A 14,804-nucleotide genomic window follows, 5' to 3' on the forward strand; every position below is an offset into this window, starting at 1 on the left:
GCAAAGTAGGTAGGCCCCTGGGTAGAAGGAAAGAACCAAAGGACAAACAAAATTGAAGGCAGAACAATCTTCAACTTGGAAAACTGGAGAAAGGAGAGGGTGGGTCCTTTTACCTACCAGTCTTCCGCTCTTCACTCCTATTTCCCTTTCCCGATTATTATTCCTCAGCTTCCTTTTTCTCCTTAATGCTTTCTAGTGAAAAGCTGCCCTCTTTTCTCCCCTCCTTCCCAATGCTCCTTAGACCATCCCCCTTCGCCCTTGTTCCCCACAGGCTGGGAGGACACAGGCCCCCAGCCTGCTGACAGTGACGGATGGCTGTCAGGCACACAATGGCGGATACAGGCGTGTCATCAGCCTTGCAGCTGGCCTTCGAAAGAAAGAACCAAAGCCAACATCTGACCTGAGGGAGGCTGATTTAATTAAGGTTACAGCAAAGGGCAGAGCCGCCTGTGGGCTGCATTCTCTGCCGAGCGCCTGGGACAAAGCCTGAAAATACTTCTCAAGAAGAAAGAGCCAAGAAAGTTATGTTGGTTAAAGTGTTGAAAGTAGGAAAAAAGAAAAGGCAACAGAGATTTGTTTGATAAAGAAGCAGAGATGAACCAAAAGTCCACGATCTCTTGAGATACAGACCTCAAAATGCAATGACAGTAGAAAACAGGTAACGAGAATGTTTGGACATGCCTTTCAAACTAAGAAATATTCCAGATGAATAATGAGATGCCCAGATTGAACTGATCTGGGGCCACTCAATCCAGCATCAAAGCAAAATCTCTAAATGGCAGGGCCGGGACTGGAATCCAAATGTACTATTTCTTTTACCTACAACACATAGCCTATTTTTTTTAAAGATTTTATTTATTTATTTGAGAGAGAGAGCACATGAGAGGGGGGAGGGAAGAGGGAGAAGCAGACTCCCTGCTGAGCAGGGAGGCTGATGCAGGACTCGATCCCGGGACTCCAGGATCATGACCTGAGCCAAAGGCAGTTGCTTAACCAACTGAGCCACCCAGGCGCCCCAACACATAGTCTCTTTTTAATACAATGTTCACCTCTGGGAGTAAAGGCTTGCCCGACAGGGAACACATTTAGGCTTGAACATCTCTTATGAGACAAGGGCTCTGCTAGATGATGGGGACCCAGTGGTGTACAAACAAATCTCTACCTTCCAGGAGCTCAGAGCTCAGTGTTGGGGGGGTCAGGAGAGGACCCAAAGAAACAAGTAAGTACAATGCATGTCATGGCAAAGACACTGGGCTGGTGGGTCTGAAGAGGTGGTCACCTGAGTTTGTTTATTAGATCTCTACAAATGGAATAATTTTTAAAAGCCCTAGCAAACTGACTTACCCAAATGCATGCCACCAGACCACTACGAATAGCTTCCTTTGCATGTATAAACTAAAGTCTACCACGGAACCCAGCCACTACCATGACAACATACTGTCCAACGATGACCAATATGGGAGGAAACAACAGAAGTCTCTTGTATTTTCTGGAAGGCTGCAGGTGAGTCCCTGGCCAAAACAAAAACAGTGCCTGATCTCCTGGGGCGTCTGAAACCTAGGCTACGGAAGAGACCATATTACACCTCCTCCAGTCTCAAAGTTCATCAAAACTCAGTGGTGCCAGACAGTCAGCAGGGAAGACCAACGAAGGGTCTTAGACTTTGCATAGCTGAGCAGGGACAGGTTCTGGCCAGCAGCAGTGAGACAGGCAAACAGGGGCTGCATGATGGGCTCAAGGGCCTTAAGCACAAATAGGGAGCAAGAAGAAATACTTGAAGGTACTTGAAGGTTAAAGCCAAGCTCAGACCACATGGTAACTCAGCAGCGGGGCGGAGGGGGGCAGTTATCCATGAGCTGACCATACATTGTGAAGCGTGACCATATGGAGAGGACAGGCAGTGTCTAAATCAGCACAAGCACTTGGGAAAGCAGCTATTAACATTCATCAAAAGACGTCATTAACTGTGCTGAAAAGCCAATTCATCTTCCATTTGGCCTTTTCAGCTCTATCCCCATACACAGCCCACTTGCTCCCAAACTGCTAGCTTCTCAGTATTACTAGCACTTCGTTTCTATCGGAGCATGTCCTAGGGTGGCTGGGGAATGGCTGTCATCAAGTACCCATTGCACAATTAAAGCCACATCTTTGGCATTAAGGAAAGAGAATTTTATAAATCCCCATACGAAGTGGACTTTAAGGGTACCACTGGCAGTAGTAAAAACCAAAATGACTCATTTTTCTCATTCCTTCTGAAGCAGGGATCAGGCATTTGTCCTTGTGCTCAACTTAATCTTTCCACTCCCTAAAATGTTAATAATTAATTTTCCAACCTCATTGTATGCAAAAAAAATTACTCATTCTTCAGGGAAGCGAGTCACCATCAGTAAGGACCATCATAAGAATAGGAGATGGGCAGTATCCAAGCACGAGCCCATAATTAGGCAGAAGCCCCCAAATCAGTAACAATTTCACTCTTCGGAGAGACTTTCATAATTAGATATGACCAAGACATCTGGCTTGTTGCGGATACTCCTATGTTTTAAGATACTTATATCAAACTTAGAGTCAATGAGGACAATTCTTTTCTCAGTGGCTCAACATGGATCGTCTTAAATTGCAATCCTTTCAGGCAACAATGTTCCAATCACACTTCTGTGCAGTGTTAAGACCACTTTAAAAACTATATTAAAGCTAAGACTGCTACAAGCTCTCTGAGGCAAACTTTTCATAGTATAAAGTCTCCAAATGCTGTCAACTTTTTACTTATTGTCCAAACTAAGATGGAGTCCTGATAAGATAAATATCAAAGGTTGATCACTTGTGACCATGTAATGAAAATAAATGTCATGTTACAAATCTGGTTATCTACAAATCTAAATCTACAAATCTAACCTACAAGGTTAGACTAATAATAACAATTTCAAGGCAGATTTGCCTAATCGATCAAAGGACTGATTTGATGGGAGATAGCAATTCTGAGCTTTAAGTCATACACAGCATCCCAGTCTGTGCCATTTTTTTTAAAGAGGCATTTTAATAAAGACCCTATGCTTCATTCATCTTGGTACTGCTCACAGCAACCAGCACAGAGCCTTGCACATCTTAGGAATGCAATAAAATATTTGCCAAACATAGTTCCTGACAACCAACATTAATGGCTTCCCAAAGCAAGTACAGGGAAAACAAAAGACCATGCCAACATATTTCTAATACACTTTTATCCTATGATTCACAACACAAATCTGAATAATGTTTCCAGGAACTTGCTTTTTAAAAAATGTGCACTTCTACAATATTTTACATTCATGTACTATTTGTGAAAAATGCAAGTAAAGCTAACATTATTTTTACACTTAGTTCCCTATTTGCCAGAAATTTCTTACAAGTAACATCACCCCACTGCGTACATCATATCACGTGTAAATCCTCCCAAACAAAAAAGGTAGAGTGTCTGCTTTAAACTTGGGTGCAATGGGTTTCTAAGCCCAAGTGCAAATTACTTCCCCATTAAAACATTAAAATAACTAAACTGCTAACAAAACCAAACAGGAACAAATTAAGAGTATATTGGGGGGGGGGGAACGCTGACTGGAAATAAGGACAAAGGGGTTCTTGTCCCTGCTCAGCCATTAATTTATTATATGACCTTACCTAATTAGTTAGGCTCTCTGGGTCTCAACTTCCTCATTTTAATATTATTTTTAAAGCCCTTTCAAACTACATGCTAAGATTCACCATGTCCTGAAAAGTGATTTACATTCGTACTGCCCCCCGCCCCCCCCCCCGAATCACACTGAACATGATAGTTTTAAATATGTGAGTATGGATTTCTATCAAAGGCAACTTCTTAAAATGTCAGACGAGCTTAGATCCATTTCAAGTGGAGAATAAGGCAAGTAGGTTAAAACAAATAGTGCTTCCAGATTCACTTTCACCCAGACAGCAACTATTCTTACTGGGGGAACAGCCTTTTTTTTAATAGCATTGTTGAAAATTCCACCTCTTTACAAACTAAGAAAACTAGTCAGGGTCACTGTCAGGGTCTCAAAAATGCAGATGCATGGCTTTTCCTTCCTTTTCCCTTTTCCCTATTCATCTTGTTGGGAGAGAGAAAAGCAGAAGGGCTAGCTTGACTTGGGAGATGGGGTGGGGGGGTGGGGGGAGAACGTGGCAGTTACTGTACAGACCGAGACAAGCCCCTCAATTGAGGTACTGTACGAGCCAGCCCATCCTTCTAATTAGTGCTCACAACCCAAATGCAATGAAAAGGTTTCCTGTGGCTGGGATGGGAAGATGCCTGGACACGTTGAGGAATGCCTTATGACAATATCCAGCACAACCGTCTGAAAAACTGCACTCAAGCTGCGATTCAGAACACTCTGGAAAGGGCACTTTATTATATACACAGCGAATTAAATAAAAGTTAATCCTCAAAGAATTCAATAAAGTATTCTTAAACTAATTTTACAGATGAACAAACATGTGAAGTAGGGCATTTGGCCGGCAGCAAATGGTTAACAAATGTCAGAGCCTCGTTTTAAACTCAATTCTGACTTCAAGTACTCCAATCTTTACGTTTTAAAAGGGTACCCCTGACACCAGCGTTCAGCCCCTGTTATTTTTGTCTGATTTTTGAAAACTTTATTTTTCACTAAATTGCTTCCTCATCACTGTCCCCCCCCCCCAACACACACACACTCCAATCTGGTCCTCTTCTGGATTCTTAAAGCATTCTATGCATGATGCTCCAAACACTCATACACACGTACTGGGCTTTCTCTAATGGTTCATTTCCTTTTCCCCCAGCCTAGACTCATTCCTTTCAACAGCAGAGACCAGCTCCTCTTTCCTTACAGACGGAAGCCACCACACAGATGATCTTGGCTCCCTGTGACTTCCAAGCTTGAACCACTCCATCCAACTCCCTCTCCCTACCGACAAGCACACAGTGGGCATTCAGAGTGCTTCCCAAGCGCCTGACACACAGTAGGTGAATAATAATTGTTAGTTGAATGCATGGTTGGTGGGTGGGTGGATGATGCAAGATCCTATTTTATAGCACTTTACAAAGTACACCCTTACATCCAATATCCCATGGGAGTCTAAAACTGTACTTAATAATAAGCATTCCAATGTTCTCTTTCTGCAGCGTGGCTCGTCATATCATTCTCAAATTCAGGGCCCAGAGGTGCAGAGCTGGTAAGTTAGTGGTAGCCTTTCGACTTCGGAAATGGCCCACCGCTACTTTACTTTCTAGTCTGTCTTCCCACCATTCCCAAGGTAGCTTGGGAACAGGCTAAATTAGGTTCATTAGAACACGAAGGAGGTGTTGTCCCATTCTGGTTTCCTGTTGTGAAATCTGAGACTTCAGAAAATCTGTAGGTTACAGGTTAGATCAACAAAGGAGCCTGGACTCAAACAATTCGCAGTGACCAAGAAAACCTAAACAAGCACAGGAGAAGAATGTACTGATCCGACCTCCCTGTCCACACATGCCTCGGCTTCGTTCACAGGCTCTTAAAGCAGAACAGGTAGGTGAGGATTCAAAATTCCCTTCTAACCTTAATTTTCTGAGCTTAAACACCCACTCATCAGATAAAACAGCATCAGGTGGAATGAACTGAAACCCAGAGGCAGACTTCTAGTTCCACCGCACACACTGATCCTGGAGTGCAGGTATGCAGAAAGTCAGGGGAGTAACTTTAAGGTAAAGGACACAACACCAGAAGGTACTACCTAGTGTCTACTAAGCACCAGTGCCTACTGCTTTCTTCTGCTTTGCCCAAAAATGCAAGCCCCAAAGAGCCCTTTGAATAGCTAATCAAAGGCGCACAAACCAGAGCATGATGCCCAGACCAATTCTGAAAATAGCAAGTTTCCTTCAAGATTAATACCTCCTTTTTGCCCACCAAAGAACCCTAAGGCCAAATACTTGAAATGCATTTCTTAAAACAGAGCCCCTGCCAACAGGTATGTCTATGTCTGGCTGCCCCAAGGGCGGAGGCCTCCCTCAGCTGAGGTGAAATCTCCCACCAGCCCACTGCCTCTAAATTCTCATTCTGTCCCGGGAAGCGCTCCCGAAAACAACATCTGCGCACCCTCAACACGTGCAATTATGCAACACCGCATCACACTGTCACTCTGAGACCAGGAGAGTGGCCACAAGCCAGTGAGTGGCTCCCGACCGGAATGAAAGTTCTTAAAATTATTAAACACTCCATCCTTAGCCCCGACTGTTGATGAAAGGAGACGTATATCAAAGTCTGTTTTCCTAACCTTAGGCAGAGAATTTAAGTGAGTGGTTTCTGCTTCACAGCGAGGTCTGGTGACAATCCTCAGCAGAGAGCATCCAGGGACATCGGGACCTTGGTTTTATTGCAAAGGATATAGCAACTGGCATTAACTACTGAACTCCTCACAGAGCAGGACCACCTCCCTTGCCAAGACCTCCCAACTCTGCAGAGTAAAGCTGGGAGTGGTGTCCAGTGCTAAGGCTATCCCCAGCTGTAAAGAAAGCTGCGAGCGGTTTTTAAGTCCCCCCCTTACTTTTATTAACACAAAGAGGGGTAAGGGGTGAGGGCTCGGTTCACCAACCCAGGGGAATAGTAAAGAGACAATGGTCACCCCCAAACGCGTCCGCGCGCGCACCGAAGTCGAGACTCTGCAATGCACATTCCACCAGCCTTTCACTGTGCTTCCTGTGGGGTTTATCCCCCCCCACCCCAACCCTCTCCGGAAAGTTTGAGGCTGTTCACACCGACTTTCAAAGGTCCATTGTTTCCTTCTCCGTAAACGTAATGAAAAGAGAGACGGAGAGAAAGAAACCGAGACGCGGTTCCCCAGACCCCTTCTTACGGAGAGGATTTACTCCGGGGGAGTCCGGTTACTCCGGATCCAGAGAGGAGAGACCGGGAATCGCGGAGCGCGGGGGGAGGGCGGGAGGATGTTTGCCATTTCAGCAGAAATGCCTAAATGCCAGGCCGCCGGGAGCCGGGAGCCGGGACGGTGCGCGGGGCCGCGGGCGGCGACCTCGCGGTGGCCCCTGCGCGCAGCTGGGGAGGCGGGGCGGGGGGGGGGAAGCCCTCCGCTGCTTACCTTCCCCTCCCCCACTTAGCGTCGGTTACTCCAGGTGCCTACACCGCGGTCCAAAGAGATGGAGCCGAGCTCCTAGCGTCCCCGGGTCCGGATCTTCTCTCCATTGCCAGAGAGCCCCGGGAGCCCCGCGCCCGCCGCCGCCGCCGCCGCTTTTATGCAACTGGCAGCCGCAGCCTCTCTCTGCCTGGAGGTGAAACGCTCTCCTCCCGGGAATGACGCGCACTTCCCTCCGCCTCCGCCTCCGCCTCCTCCAGCCCCGAGCCTCGCGGGCAGGGGCCTCGGCTCGCTTGCTCCGGGAGCAGCCGCTCGGCTTTCTCCGCTCCTTCCCCTCCGGGAGGAAGGGAGCCTCGGCCCCGGCGGCGCGCGCCCCAGCGTCCCCGCCACGAAGGGAGGCAGCGGCAGCGCGGGGCAGAGCGGGGTCCCAGGAGTCCCGCTTGCCCCAGGTCGGCGGGCGCCACGGCTCGCGAAGGTCGCGCTCAGCCTCCGCCGGCCAGACAAGCGGCCCGGTTGTGCTGGGCCGAGGGCTGCCGATTGGGCGGGCGGGCGGACGAGACGGAGGAGGCGGGGGGAGAGGAGGAGCCTGCGGCCGGAGGAGGCGGTGGCCGCGCTGGGCTCCTCCCGCCGCCCGGCTCCGCGGGAGCTCCGGACCCCGGCGCTCAGCGCCTCCCGCTGCTGCGCCCGGGAACCGCGCCCCCGGCTGCGGCTGCAAGCTCCTACCCGGCCAGTGTGAACCTGAGCCGGTGCCCCCCGCACCTCGCGGCCGAGCCTGACAATAAGCCCCCATCACCCCCGGCTGAACCTGACCATGAGCCCCCATCACCCCCGGCTGAACCTGACCATGAGCCCCCATCACCCCCGGCTGAACCTGACCATGAGCCCCCATTACCCCCGGGGGAGCCAGCCCCCCCAATCCTGTCCTGGCTGAGCCTGACACTGCGCCCCCATCACTCCAAGGCTGAGCTGTACCCTGCACCCCCACCTCCTCCCGGCTGAGCCTGACTGCGCCCCAACACCTCACGGCTGAGCTGGACACTGTGCCTTCATCGCTCCCGCCAGGGCCAGACTCTGAGCCGCATCATCCCCAAAGGGACTTCCATAACTCCCGAAAATATTCTGTGCGTCGGGCCGGCGCACCACGGCCGCCCCCACCTGGCCAACCGCGGGCGCTGGGTTCTTCGCGCTTCGCGAAGAACCAGCCGGCTCTCTGACTCGGGACAGCTCCTCCGGCAACGCAGAGCGGCCCCGGCACCCGGCTCTCCGTCCAGAATAAATACAACGACGCTTCCCCACGCCCCCTGCCCGCGTCACTTTGGAGTGGCTGCCCGCCCACCCCAATGCCTACCGACCGGTCTACGGACTCCCGCACGCGGGCTGGAGTAGCCCAGCCGCCACCACCCCGCCCCTCGCTGGAGTTGCTCCCACCGAGGAAGAGGCTTGGCTCCCGCCGAGGGCGCGGCCGGGGCTTGATCAGTTAGACCCACGAGGTCCCCAGCTAGTGACAGCGGCAGGACTGCCAAATCCAGGCAGTCGTCATCCTCTGTTTAATTCGGGATTGGAAGTTGTCCCGAAAGGGAACTCTTTCAGTGAATACTGTACAGATAGGAGTGTTCATTTTTCAGGGTTGCTCTTCCTCCCCTCCCCCCACTCCACCCTTTTAATAAAACCTTAGTCATGTAACCATGACCATGTAACCCAGCAGGCGGGAAAGGGAATTCCCTATATCCACGAGTTTGGTGCAGGGGTTTGTAGAAATCAAAAAGTAGCCAAATCTTGGCTGATGATAAGCTTCCCCTGGGGAGCTTTGAAAAATTCGGATTCCCAAACTTCGCACGACCTACTGAAACACAGATGCCTGGGATATGTAAGTTTGAGAAACGGTGCTACATCCTCGAATTAATTAAAACCTTGGAAAGATGCCTCCACAATAGCAACATGGCCCAGTGCTGAGACCTTAATGAAACTACCCAACTTTGGGAGCCCCTGTCCCTCTAGGAGAGGGAGGAAGTTTCTTGAAATAAGGCAGATGCAGGTGCCCCGGTCGCTCAATTGGTTAAGCATCTGCCTTCAGCTGGGGTCCTGAGCTCAGGCTCCTGGGATGCAGCCCCACAAGGGGCTCCCTGCTCAGTGCGGAGTCTGCTCCTCCTACCTGCTCCTTCTCTCTCTCAAATAAATAAATAAAATCTTAAAAAAAAAAAAAAAGCAGGGGCACCTAGGGGGGCTCAGTCGGTTAAGTGGCTGCCTTCAGCTCAGGTCATGATCCCGGAGTCCCGGGATCGAGTCCCGCATCGGGCTCCCTGCTCAGCAGGGAGTCTGCTTCTCCCTCTGACCCTCCTCCCTCTCATGCTCTCTATCATTCTCTCTCTCTCTCTCAATAAAAAAATAAATAAATAAAAAATAAATAAAGCAGATGGTTTTGAATGACAAACTAGAAAGGGCAAAGGACAATTTTAGTGATCAAAGGTGCAATGTTTAGGACCATGCCTTACAAAGGCAGGATAGGAAATGTGTCACCCTGTATGGTAAACTGTGGTAAGCAAAGATTTCAGATCCTAATCACTAGAACTTGAAAGTGTTCCTTTATATGGAAACAGGGTCTTTGCAGACGGGATTAAATTAAAGATCTTGAGTTGGGGAGATTATCCTGGGTTATCAGGGTGGGCCTTAAGTGCAATCACACGTATCCTTATAAAAGGGAGGCAGACAGAAGACAATGTGAGCATGCAAGCTGATGCAGCGCAGTAAAGCAGTGTCAGCCTCCACCAGAGGCTGGAAGAGGCCAGGAAGGACTCTCCCCTAGAACCTCCAGCCTCCAGGAGCATGAAAGAATACGTTTCTGCTGTTTTAAGCCACCAAGTTTGTGGTAATGTGTTATAGGAGCCATGGAAAACACATACATGCTATGGCCCACGCAGTGCCAACTTTACATTAAAATGCCCGTTTTCGAGTCGCCTGGGTGGCGCAGTCGGTTAAGCGTCTGCCTTCATTCAGCTCAGGTCATGATCCCAGGGTCCTCGGATCGGGTTGGGCTCCTTGCTCAGAGGGGAGCCTGCTTCTTCCTCTGCCTGCCACTCCCCCTGCTTGTGCTCTCTCTCTCTCACACACAAATAAATAAAATCTTCCCCCCAAAAATGCCCATTTTCTGAATATTAAATGCCAGGCACTTAGCTTGGAGTTTGAATACGTTATCTAATTTAATCCTCCCCAAAACTGTTATTCCAATTGTACACACGAGGACACTGGGACTCAAAAAGTCTAGCGAGCTGCCGAGTAAGAGCCTATTGAAATCAAGTCTGCCAACCATTCAAACATTAAAAATAACAATTAAAAAAATCACATAAACTATTTTAATGAAAGTTTTGGGTTTAAAGAGGTCTTACTTGCATAACCTATACCTATTGCCGAAATCAAAGGAAATGGACATGGATATCTGGGGATGCTGTGCCCGGAGGATGGGGTGGGCAGGCGGTGTAGGAGACTCCATACCTTCCGCTAAATATTGGTGTGAACCTAAAACTTCTCTAAATAAAGCCTACTGGGCGCCTGGGTGGCTCAGTTGGTTAAGCGACTGCCTTCAGCTCAGGTCATGATCCTGGAGTCCCAGGATCGAGTCCCACATCAGGCTCCCTGCTCAGCGGGGAGTCTGCTTCTCCCTCTGACCCTCTTCCCTCTCGTGCTATCTCTCATTCTCTCTCTCTCAAATAAATAAATAAAAAATCTTAAAAAATAAATAAATAAAAAATAAATAAATAAAGCCTACTGAGGGAACCTGGCCGGCTCAGTCAGTAGAGCATGAGACTCTTGATACCAGGCTTGTAAGTTCAAGCCCCACGTTGGGTGTAGGGATTACTTAAAAATAAAATCTTTAAAAAAATTTTTTTAAATAAAAAAGTCTATCGACACAAAAGGGGGCATTGTGTCCTTGTATGGCTGACCTTTGAGAATTTTATAAATTTAAGTTCTTGGGTATTTATCAGGAAACATAAAAAATCAAAGGTTCTTAAAATAAGGCAGATGGTTTTGAAACTACAGATGGTCACCAAGTTCCGATGGTCTGACTTAATCGTTCAGCTTTACGATGGTGCGAATGTGAAATGCGTTCAGTAGAAACCATACTTCAGATTTCGAATTTGGATCTTTTTCTGGTCCAGCCAGAAGTGGTATGAGACTCTTTCATGATGCCAGGCAGAGACAGGGAGCCGAGGCCCCCAGTCAGCCCAGAGATCACGAGGGTCAACAACCGATACACTCACAACCATTCTGTACCCAGACAACCATTCTGTTTTTCACTTTGAGCACAGTACTCAATACATGACATGAGATATTCAACACTTCATTATAAAATGGGCTTTGTGTTAGATGATTTGGCCCAACTGTAGGGTAATGTGGGTGTTCTGAGCACGTTTAAGCTGGGCTAGGCTAAGCTATGATGTTCGGTAGGTTAGGTGTACTAAATGCATTTTTGACTGAATATATTTTCAACTTATCGTGGGTCTATCCAGATGTAACCCCATCACGAGCTGAGGAAGATCTGTAATGTGAATGGAAGTTACGCTGGACACAAAGTGAGAGGCCACGGACTTCTCTGGTCAATGGAATTGATGTTGTCACGGATCGGGTTCCCGGGGAAGCAGGCTCTGAGACAGAGTGGCAAGATGTTCATTAAAAAATGTCCATGAGGTCAACACCTTTGGACGGAGGGACAGGAAGCAGGATGGGACAGAGGGAAAAGTTGAGCTGCCATGTGAACCCAGCAACGGGCTCAGCCAACCTCCAAATTATTGTCCCTAGATGCCGGAACTTTACATAGCCTCCTGAATTAGTCATTGGATATGGTGCATCCTGGGAAGGGTCATGACCTTGGGCAAGGCAGCTCAGCAGCCCAGGCAGACCCAGGCAGACCTGGAGAGGGCTGGCTATGGCTACCCCTCAATTATCAGTCCTCCCTTGAAACCAGATCTGGTAGCCTAGCACCAGTAGGTAGTCACCTAGTCCCTCACTGGTGTTTTGTCCTTTCCACATGAGGAGGGAAAGACCCAGGATGAGTGAGATGTTCATATGATGCCTCTTGTTTGTTGTCCTGGTGGTGGTAGTGCTCACAGTCCTGACGAAGGACAGCAAATGGGCTAAGAGTGGAGGTCCTTCAGTCACGTTGCCTGGGTTAGCTCCCTGCAAGACAACTTCAGACAAAGATGCCCAGCCTCTCTGTGCCTACGTCTTCATTTAAAAATGGGAATAGGGGCTGGGCGCCTGGCCTGCTCAATCGGTGAAGCGTCTGCCCTTGGCTCAGGTCATGATCTCAGGGTCCTGAGATCGAACCCCGCATCAAGCTCCCTGCTCAGCGGGGAGTCTGCTTCTCCCTCTACTTCCCCCTTTTCTGCTCCCCCTACTTGCATGCTCACACTCTCTCTCAAATAAATAAAATCTTAACTTTTTTAGATTATATTTATTTATTTGACAGAGAGAGACACAGCGAGAGAGGGAACACAAGCAGGGGGAGTGGGAGAGGGAGAAGCAGGCTTCCAGCCGAGCAGGGAGCCAGATGCGGGGCTCGACCCCAGGACGCTGGGATCATGATCTGAGCCGAAGGCAGACGCTTAATGACTGAGCCACCCAGGTGCCCCTCAAATAAATAAAATCTTTTTTAAAAAATGGGAATGGGGGCACCTGGCTGGCTCAATGAATAGAGCATGTGATTCTTGATGTCAGGGTTGTAAGTTCGAGCCCCACATTTGGCATAGAGCTTACTTTGAATGGATGAATGAATGAAAGAATGATAGTAGCTAGTCCATGCAGTTGTTATGAGGGTTAACTATCATGACACTATAAGGGGCTTAGCCACACACCTCATAAGTGCTCAGCATACTGTGTCATCAGTGCCTCTGGCCATCCCTTAGAAAGCCTTCCATGATTGGCTAAGTTAGAATCTTATATCAGGTTACACTCACAATGACTTTTTTGGTGGGGATTGGAAACTGAGTGCTCTAAGATCCAGGCTGGAGGTGAAGGCCATGAGAAAAATACGATGAACATGATCTAAAGGAAGCTGGAACTTTCTTTTTAATGGTGAGAAACAACAGCTACACTCCAAACACGCCTTATTCTTTCAAGCTCTCTGGCTCTGTATGCACATCCCTACCCCATCTCTCGGCAATGCCAGTTCTCCCAATCCGTACCCTGGCCGGCCCGTCCCTTACTGTGCTTACCACTGTCCCTTTACCTCCTGAGAACTAGATCAAATGTGACCCTCTTTGTGAACATTCTGGGGCCCATCAGGGCCTCCCCTCAACTCCGATGGCTCTATATACACATCATGACATCCCTGCCAGCACCGCACCATGATGGTTAAGTACATTCTACCCCAGCCATCCCCATCCTGCCCCCTTCCTTGCAGCTAGTGAACTGGACACCTGAAGAATCAGATTTAAGATGGAACCTCCTCGGGGCGCCTGGGTGGCTCAGTCATTAAGCGTCTGCCTTCGGCTCAGGTCATGATCCTGGGGTCCTAGGATCGAGCCCCGCATCGGGCTCCCTGCTCCGCGGGAAGCCTGCTTCTCCCTCTCCCACTCCCCCTGAATGTGTTCCCTCTCTCGCCGTGTCTGTCTCTCTCTCTCTGTCAAATAAATAAATAAAACCTCGTATTTATTTATTTATTTACTAAAGTTTATTTATTCATTTATTTTGTAATCTCTACACCCAATGTGGGACTCGAACTCACCACCCTGAGATCAAGCTCACATGTTCTTCTGACTGAGCCAGTCAGGCGCCCGAAACCCCATTCGTTTTTAAATCCTAAGAGTCTAGCACAGTATTTCGAGAGTGACACTTCGTGCTGTGTGGACGGCAGAGGAGTTCGCAGAGCCCTGCAGGACGGGGAGAGGATCGAACACCGGATCTGGAAAGAGCTTGTACACCTCCGAATTCGGCATTTTAGTGCCGCTGCTTGCTTTGTATGTCCCAGCTCCAAACCTTTTGAAGGCAGAACCTCCCTTGACTACCAGCCGCTCTTCCCCTCTCTGCTTCCCCGTGCCGCCCTGCCACCACCCGGCTACTAGAACTTAATCCCCACAAACAGTGTTTCATTCTATGAGGGCCTGAACGATCGTTTTCAAATCTCGTTTTTCTGTTCATACTTGTTCCTGGCTACATTTAGCGTCTGGGTATGGACATGATTCCCCAGGTGACTAATGCTTCTCCGGGAAGGTGTTGATATGCTGTTTGCCATCTCACCTTAATTAAAAGTCTTAGAAGAATTTTCTCCCCCATTGACCGAATGCAATAACATTACGGAATGTTAGTGTGACCTTTCTCCACGGGGGTACCACCGAGTGTCTACAAAACCATCTCTTCTTTCTTTATGTCCTTGCATCCAACTAACCTCATTTTCACACTTCATCAGCTTGTCATGAAGACTGTGTGTTTCCAGTTAAACTCTCTGGATCTTTGCTTTAAACTACGATGTAAGCAATTCTGCTATAGCTAAAACTCTGACACAGTCTTTTCAGAGAGAGGAAAAACATTTATTTATTTATCAGCCTCCAAAATCTGTTGGGTAAGTCGGAATGAAACCTCTTTTCTTTTTCTCATTTGAAAACACAGCCTTCTACTCTGAAAAAAGTGATATTCTGTCCTGAGTCCTATGCAATATATTCAAAATATGCACAAAATCATTTTAAGTTGTATGTTATCTCTATATAAGTGGTTCTGCT

At 48.4% G+C, this 14,804-nt stretch overlaps 1 protein-coding gene across 1 annotated transcript in view; it reads right to left on the bottom strand.

Annotated features, from left to right (window-relative positions):
• Window positions 1–7,604, bottom strand: part of CEMIP2 (cell migration inducing hyaluronidase 2) — an 85,622-nt gene extending 78,018 nt beyond the window's left edge. Inside the window, exon 1 of the mRNA XM_028089075.2 lies at window positions 7,099–7,604. The gene's annotated coding sequence lies outside the window, so the exon portion shown is untranslated. The remainder of the gene's footprint in view (window positions 1–7,098) is intronic.
• Between the last annotated feature and the right edge of the window lie 7,200 nt (window positions 7,605–14,804).

This window comes from Eumetopias jubatus, unplaced genomic scaffold (assembly GCF_037043125.1).
Source record: "Eumetopias jubatus isolate StellerSeaLion01/CBP00866 unplaced genomic scaffold, mEumJub1_p1.0 scaffold_15, whole genome shotgun sequence".
Classification (NCBI taxonomy): domain Eukaryota; kingdom Metazoa; phylum Chordata; class Mammalia; order Carnivora; family Otariidae; genus Eumetopias; species Eumetopias jubatus.